We start from the raw sequence: 8,579 nt of genomic DNA, 5'->3' as shown, positions 1-8,579 counted from the left end.
AGCTGTGACGTGTGCAGGGGCTTTGTATATAGGAGGTAAGACGCCTTCATATACATTATTATAACTGTGTTATAATAGGAGTTCTAATAGGAGGTAGTGGCATTAAGGAGTTCTAACTGGAGGGCGGGGCTAACGAGAAAGAGAGGGCTACGCAAAGCGGTTCAAGATTTAATACAGCATGGGGCTACGGCACTCGAAAGTCACGTGACCAACTGGGTCCTACTTTTTTTCGTTGTTCGTTCGTGTTGCTGCTTGCTTTAGCTGAGAGGAAGGCATTTCTTCAGTGGTTGGAATATGCGATCCAATAATCAAGCTTTATAATATTTTATCTTTGCCAATTTTAGCTTCTGAGAAACATGCAAATGCAGGTGAGTGTTAAATACTACCATCTTTGTTATTATTAATTTAACATATTTGTTTGTATAAAGTAAATCAAATTGTGTATGTTACCGCGTGCGAAGCTGTTCGTATTTCTGGCATGGAAATTGCATGAATTAACTAATCAGTAGGGGTATAATAATTAAGTTAAATTTGCGATTTAAGGTATAATAATTAAATAAATTTGCGAAATGATGAACAGCTTGACTAAAATAACTAATAATTGTTAATACAAGATATACAGAAGACTGGATGTTGTGAAGATATTTATTATTTGAGATGTTAATTTTTTAAGGAAGGAAAAAACTCATCTCTGCCTCTACCGGGAGTCGAACCCGGGTCCCTCGATTGCCGGACGAGTGCTCTGACCACTAAGCTACAGAGGAGATAGAGATTTTCCTTCGCTATATATGTCATATATATATAGCCCTCTGGTGGCTCGTCGTCCGTGAGCTATTAGCTGATCGGTTTCACCGTCCATTGCACGGTTCCGTTCGGCATATATACGCTCTAGCGAAGGAAAATCTCTATCTCCTCTGTAGCTTAGTGGTCAGAGCACTCGTCCGGCAATCGAGGGACCCGGGTTCGACTCCCGGTAGAGGCAGAGATGTTAATTTTTTAAGGAAGGAAAAAACTCATCTCAAATAATAAATATCTTCACAACATCCAGTCTTCTGTATATCTTGTATTAACAAGTGGAGAGCGACATTCATGTCATAATTGTTATTCAAATCATCTAGAAAAGCGTTGATATACATGTATGGTGCAAATTTTTTGCCTATGATGAGAGTATAATGTAAATAAAATGCACATATACGCTCATATCACTTAAATAAAATTATGGCTATGGTTAGTATAATGCAAATAGAATTTTAAAAGATGAGTGGGTTTATCAATTTAAAATGTAATGGTATATTAAGGAAAGTAAAATAGTTTCTTTTTATTAGCATTGTGTATAATTTTTTTATTATTGCATATTTCAAGAAACTAAAAAAAGCAATTTTTCTTTAAATTCAATATTGGCTAATAGGTTTTTATTTTTTTTGTTTATAGATAGATTGCACTGCCCAAGCGATGTATGTGGCAAGTTGGTGATCAACGATTTGTTCGCCAAGCGAGGAGCCTCTGAGGTCACAGTAAAAAAAGTAAGCCATTTTTTTTCAATTTCAATATTGGATACATTTTTTTTCCTTCTGTTTATCCGTATAAAGTCGATCCCGCTTATAATGTTTTCTTGCTTATAATGCTTAATAAGAATTACTTAGTAAGAAGTACTAAGATTTCCCACATTCAAAGCGTTTTCCCACTTACAATATTTTTCAATGCCAGATTTTTTAAAAACCTTATAAGCGGGATCCACTGTATATATTACAATGCCCCAGCAATGTTGTGTAGCAGGTTTGCAAACGTTATGCAATAGCAGTCTTCTCCCAGAAGCACCAAGGTGCGCAATGCTCATGTCTGATTTCATGCTCACGAGCACTTCATCAACGCTTCAATTGAACGCCCTGTAAAAGTTACACTCAAGTATTATATTCATGCAGATTTCATTGATACACATTTGTGTAATCATTTATTAATGAGCAGTAAAATAAGTTTGAATAGTTTTTGTAAGAACTTGGCCTACATTTTATATATTTATGCTTTGTTCATTTTGAAAGTGTATGTATTTGTACTGTAGAGCATGTTTCCCAACCTTTTTGATGTAGTGGACCCCTTTGTGAATGTCAAGACACACAACACAGACTCCTGTAGCGAAGGGCAAATTCCATGTTACCTTTCCGTGAAATCCAAAATGTGTTTTTTTTAAATAATTTATATATCAAAAAAATTGAAGTACTAAATTACAATTGCACAGCATTAAATGTGTTCTTTGTGTAATAATAGTAAATAATTGTCACAGGGCCCATGGGGGCCCGTTGAAAAACACTGCTGATTTTGTTTCCTGCTGTGTGTTGTATCTTTTATGACGAATGTTTTAACATCTGTAACAAATCCTGGAGATTTCGCTTAATTTATTTTTAATGTTTTTTAGGGAACTTTCTGAAGGTGAATCTGAGAACAGTTTTGTCTCGTCGGAAAGATATGCTGGTTTCTTCTATGTAGTTCTCGCTGACGTGTTGCTGTATGTTTCTGATGAGCCTGTGATCGAGTGCGGGTTAAACAGCTGGAGTTACTATGACTCTCCTGTGGTCTCTTGATGCCTTGTCATCTGATTAGTGATGCGCATGGATTGACGAGATTCCCACTGCCCTATCTTCGACTGGGGCATGGCAAGATGTTTTTAGATTCGTTCCAGTGGTTCAAGTATTATGTTTCTAATTGGTCCTAGTGTTTTGAGTGGTGATTTCATTCCTGTGAGTGTCAAATCGTGCACGTCAATTTCTTGATGTCATTACGGTGATCTGCAATTTTCGTGATACTGTTTCTTATGTATGACATTTTATTGTGAGTGAGTTGAAGGCCCTTTATTTCAAGTAAGTAATGTTTATTCCAGAAAGAAAGTGGGGTAGTTGACGTTTTCGTCTTCTGGAAAAGATGCTGTATTTTTCATCCGTTTATAAACGTTAAAATATTATACTATATTTTGGTGTGCATTTTTCATTCGATAATTAAAACAACTTGAAAGATTATTATTACTCTTATTTGGTTTTTGAGCTTATGAAGCAGAATCTGTAGTTTCAGTAGAGAATAATTTGGAATTCCCAAACACACAGATCTGCTTTAAAATAGGTTTTCCTTTAAGCATTATTTAAGACAGTGGTTCTCAACCTTTTTTGTGACTCGCTTTTCTGCATATAATTTCTATGGCGGAGCCCTTTTTACATATAATTTCTATTGCGGAGTCCTTTTTGCATATAATTTCTATGGCGAAGCTCTTTTTGCATATAATTTCTATGGCGAAGCTCTTTTTGCATATAATTTCTATGGTGGAGCCCTTTTTGCATATAATTTTTATGGCGGACCCCTGTAGACCTTTTTTTATTTATCTATCAAATTTACTGATTTATTTTATTTTCCTCGAGTCGCTGCGGAGCCCTTAGAAATTGCACACGGAGCTCCAAGTTTTCCGTGGAGCACTGGTTGAGAATCACTGATTTAAGATATCAAGGTGGTAGTATGCTCCCACAAAATTATTTTATTTATAGAAAAATTTAGCTAGAAAAAAAACTTTCTTTCAAAAATTATATTTGATCAAACTCATGTTGTTTAGAAAAATTTTCAAAGTAGGTTGCGAAACAGCACACAATAAACAAAAATAAATATTCTCCATGTTCAAGACAAAAATGATAGGATTCTATCATTTTAAAATCTAGAAACCCACCCACCCGAGTGGTTTTTTTTGGAGGGGGGGGGGTGAGGAAAATTGGAGCAACTGTGGTTGTTGCAAAATTGATGTTTACATTTGTAGTATTTGGTAGCTTCAACACTTTGGTGGTTTTTATTTCTTGCGAAACTTCAGCTTTGTAACAAATTATGCATTGAATTATTGAAAATAAAAATTTTGTACGCATCTGTCTGGTTTTTTTTCTCATATTTCAGTATTTTTTCACAGTGAATAAGCAGTTTACAAAATTTCTTTAATGGGCAAAAAGTTTTATTTTACTGCATAGAATTAAGCTATAGATCTTGAATCGCTAATGCAAATATACTTTATTTCAGTATGTGTTTGACCAATAGATTGTCATTTGAGGGTTATGAAAATGCATTGGAATATAATACTTAGTGAACCTGATGAAATTTACTTGAAGGGTTCTTTTCCATATATTTCTAGAGTTGATGAAGTGTATATGAGCTATTAAAAGCAGGTAAATCGGTGCAGTGTATTTTCAGCAGTTTATCCCAATTTTAAGGGTAAAAAAAATGTTTTTATTTTTCCAGTGTTTATCATTTTTCAAAAAACAGCCTTATTCACAGGTTTTTGCATAATATATTAGACCAGTCGACTCAACCTTTGACATTGGGGGCCCCATATCGCCTAGGAGCCTTGTTCCAGGATGTGGGGGCCATGAGATTTGTATACAGTAATTGTCTAGTAAGAAGAAAATATATCCAATATTTGACGGAAAATGACATTCAAATTTGTGTAGAAAGACTTGAAAGCTTAATATTTCGTTATATGAGTGTTATATGTCATTTTTTCTCTTTAAACTCCTTTGGGCAGAACATATTTTGCAAACCGAATGCGTATATATATATGCTGCGAAAGATCGCAGGGAATGTTCTGCAAAGTTAGGAGAACTTGGCTATTGCAGAGGATGTTTTGCAAGAAAGCCATGTTACGGGGAACAGGGAAAAAAAGTTAGGACCCAGTTGGTCACGTGATCGTCGTTTCTGCTCGGAGTGTCATAGTCCTCTCTTTCTCGTTAGCCCCGCTGGAGGGAGCATGACGTCAGCGGTCTCCCCGACATCTTTCGTCGGAAGATCACGTGACTAGGTGCAAACAAACACGATCCCCCATAGAGATCAATGTTAAAATTGCCGATTTCAGCATAGAAATGTGGAAATTTAGTGTGGTTTTCAGACGAGTCAATAATTTTAAAAATTGAATTTTTGATTTTCGAAATATTGAGTTCGCTTAGAGATACGAGAAGCCCAGAAAATTAAATGTAAATTAATGAGCCAGACCCACATTTGAGGTGGATTACCAAGCAATAACATTAATTTCAGCTTTTTGTTTATATCTTCTCAAGCACCAAAATGATAATTAATGTCTCCGCATTGTCTTATATTATCCACTTTCAGCATTGACGAAATTGATAATTCTAAAATTAATGAAAGATAATTCTAAAATTAATGAAAGATAATTCCAGAATTAACGAAAGATAATTCCAGAATTAACGAAAGACAATTCCAGAATTAATGAAAGAGTTACTTTCAGCATTGACGAAATTGATAATTCAAAAATTAATGAAAGTGATAATTCAAAAATTAATGAAAGTAATAATTCAAAAATTAATGAAAGTAATAATTCAAAAATTAATGAAAGTGATAATTCCATAATTAATGAAAGTGATAATTCCATAATTAATGCAAGATAATTCAAAAATTAGATAATTCCATAATTAATGCAAGATAATTCAAAAATTAGATAATTCCAGAATTAATGCAAGATAATTCAAAAATTAGATAATTCCAGAATTAATGCAAGATAATTCAAAAATTAGATAATTCCAGAATTAATGCAAGATAATTCAAAAATTAGATAATTCCAGAATTAATGAAAGTGATAATTTCAGTTCCGAAATGAATGAAAGAGATCATTTCAGTTCCAAAATAAATAAAAGTGATAATTTCAGTTCCAAAATGAATGAAAGAGATCATTTCAGTTCCAAAATAAATGAAAGTGATAATTCCAGAATTAATGTAAGTGAAAATTCCAAAATTAATGAAAGTGATAATTCCAGCATTAATGAAAGTGATAATTCCAGCATTAATGAAAGATGATTCCGAAAAAACTATATGGATTGATGCAATTGGATAATATAAGACAATACGGAGACATTAATTATAATTTTCGTGCTTGAGAAGATATAAATAAAAATCTGAAATTAATGTTATTGTATGGATATCCACCTCTCAAAAATGGATCTGGCGCTAATTATTTTATATTTAACTTTCTGGGCTTCTCGTATCTCTAAGCGAACTCAATATTTCGAAAATCAAAAATTCAATTCAATTTTTAAAATTACTGATGCGGCGGAAAACCCTACTAAATTTCCGCATTTCTATGCTGAATGTATGAGACCAAAATTTCGCGGTAACAAAATTCGTTCATTTGCAATAATAGATTTTTTTTTTTTTATGTAGAAAATTTTTGAATTTGAATATATGTGGGGATAATCGCATGGGCGGAGATGCGTGGGGAGGGGGAGTGGAGGGCATTGCCCGCCTCCAGCGTCAAAGGTGGAGTCGAATGATCTAATGTATATATGAATTGACATCATTATTATTGTGCCCTCCCCCCCCATACCTCCAAGTCTATCTCCGTCTATAGAATAATGCAGTTAAAAACATGTAATTTGTTTGTTGGGCTCAGAAGAGAAAGAGCAACAACTGTCTAATTGGAAGTTAGATTACGGGGGGGGGGGGGATTCGTGTAAAAATTTGCATTTTTTATTTTGTGTGCACTGTATTTTCATGTTCAAAACTCGTACAGGGTGAGTCATTTTGAGAACTTTTAAAATTAGAACCATAGCACTACGACGAACGGTTGATGACTGTAACAACACTCCAAGGAGAAACCATTAAATGTTAGAATGGCCATAATATTACCAATAGGCAGGGCCGCAAGTAGTGGAGGGAGCAGGCAGTGCCGTCTTAAGGCATGGGCCCACCCGGGCATGGCCCGGGGGCCTCAAGAGAAAAGGGGGCCTCACAAAAATGGGATCTGGTTGAGATTTTCGAAAATTTGCCTGGTAGGGCCTCAGAAAAATCGTTTGGCCCGGGGGCCCATGATGCTCTTGAGACGGCCCTGGGAGCAGGGGGGTCTGGTGCAGCAGGCGCATCACGAAAAGGGGCCCAAATTTAACCATTTAACCTATCCTTCAGCATTACGAGGGTGGGGGCCTAAATGAGTAATTGCCCCGGCTAACCAAGTACCCAGTTGCGGCATATTATTTATTTCTGACGGATCACCGTTATACTGGGGTTTTTTTTTAAGATACTTCTCAAGTTTGTAATTTACACCTGGTAGCATTTATTTCACTTCTATACATCAAACTACACAGAGTTGATCCACTAATGACCCTCAAAAATCATGCCCTTATTGTGTAAAACTTGGTTTGCTGCATGGGCCCATCTGGGCACTTCTCCGGGGTGTCAAGTGACAATTAGATCTGGTCCCGATTTTCAAGAGTAAATATGCAAATAGGTAGGTAGGAATTTTTAACTAGGTGGTAGTGCCTCTCTCAGAAAAATCGCCTTGCATGTGGGCGTATGATAATGTTAAGACATCCCAGGGCGTACTTTATGAAAATTGTGAAAAGCTAATCGAAAAATTCAGCAATAATGTGAAGTCTAGTTTGCTATATTATTAGTTTCTCATCTTTTGTGCCATCCTTGCGTGATAATGATCTTCAACTATACAATCGAGTGTTCTTAAAATTTTAGAATCTTCTATCGGATGATAAAAAAAATTGTACATTTAGAAAAAATACCATTTGATATCTTTTTGTGTGGTGCCTCTTTTGTACTGATGCCCTATAAACACATGCTTATTTTGCTTAATCCGACCCTGGTCCTGGGTTCGAACCCGAGGGAGGATATAGATAAGATATTTTCCCGAACGAACTTGAGGCGACCACCAATAGACAGCTCCTTCATTTCCACCCCATCTCAATAGTGGCAGTAAATTGCAATATAGCGATATGGCCAGAGTTGGCGTCATCAGATGAAGTAGCCACGGGTGGTGATACGCAGGATGACCCTACCCCAGAATCAGTGATTGAGCCGTTTATAAACATGAGCGAACAGGGTCAAAACATTTTCAAATACTCAGAATTTGATGATTTTGCATTTTAGGCACGGCTCACACACACATGCTCCCTTTTTCCTACGTACTCCTCTTCCTAAAAGAACACTGTACATATGGGGGGGGGGATGAAAATTCATATTCGACTGATCTAATGTTAATGTATATGAATAAATTGACGCAACCATCTTACTGCTCCCCGCATCATCATCGCAACCCCCCACCAGCCTTGAAGTCTCCACCTATGCGCCCAGTACGGCCTCGCGGTCCAAGAGCTGCAAGGGAGGCACGGGTTGCAGAAGTTGGAGCACCACTGACTTTTGCGATAGGTAGCCTCTCGAAACATCACTTTGCCCGGGGGCCCACCAACTGACAAGACAGAAGGATTATAGAATACAAGAGACCGCCGTACCTAAAATAAAAACAAAAACTAAAAAAAATTTTTTTTAACAGAAGCAGTTGAATATCGCCTATAAACTGCGCCAAAATCACATGTTAGCCAAGGAGGTTAAAAAAACTACATACACATCCTTCATCAACCACAAGGTTTCTATAGAATATATACAGTAGGTTCTCCGTACACATGTCAGTTCATAGTTCCGAGCTGAACGGGCTCGCCAATTCACTCAGATGTAGCCAACACACAGCTAAGTAGCCAACTGATACTGTTGCTATGGGAAACGACGACGACGGACACAGCTGAGAAGTGTGGGGACTTGCAAACCTT

The 8,579-nt window shown here is 36.4% G+C and overlaps 1 long non-coding RNA gene across 1 annotated transcript; it reads left to right on the top strand.

The window, feature by feature from the left end:
* Nucleotides 1-3,891, top strand: LOC149084080 (uncharacterized). Its single transcript, XR_016192944.1, has 3 exons — nt 1-368; nt 1,432-1,523; nt 2,414-3,891. It is a non-coding gene; the product is annotated as an uncharacterized LOC149084080 (long non-coding RNA).
* The last annotated feature ends 4,688 nt before the right edge of the window (nt 3,892-8,579 follow it).

Source organism: Pholcus phalangioides, unplaced genomic scaffold, assembly GCF_987345545.1.
Source record: "Pholcus phalangioides strain wild (caught in Gottingen) unplaced genomic scaffold, Ppha-v1.0 ptg000008l_1, whole genome shotgun sequence".
Taxonomy (NCBI): Eukaryota; Metazoa; Arthropoda; class Arachnida; order Araneae; family Pholcidae; genus Pholcus; species Pholcus phalangioides.
This window is presented reverse-complemented; position numbering and strand designations above follow the sequence as displayed.